Genomic DNA, 208 nt, shown 5'->3' with positions numbered 1-208 from the left:
GAATACCTTGTTGTCTTCTTGTTCCGTGGGAGTTTGTGAAATTGCATTACTAACTGGAGAATACGCAGCTGCCTGGTACCCAACAACGCATGCTTTCGATGCAAATGCAGCCGTATATGTGGTGGAAAAGCCTTCCGTAGAAGCCACGTGTGCAAAACCAAGATGGGTGGGGAAGGAATGGAGGTGGTAATGATGGATAGCATCGGTT

Source organism: Trypanosoma equiperdum, assembly GCF_001457755.1.
Source record: "Trypanosoma equiperdum strain OVI genome assembly, contig: ctg_1073, whole genome shotgun sequence".
Lineage (NCBI taxonomy): Eukaryota > Euglenozoa > Kinetoplastea > Trypanosomatida > Trypanosomatidae > Trypanosoma > Trypanosoma equiperdum.
The sequence above is the reverse complement of the archived record's forward strand: the minus strand, read 5'-3'. Positions refer to the sequence as shown.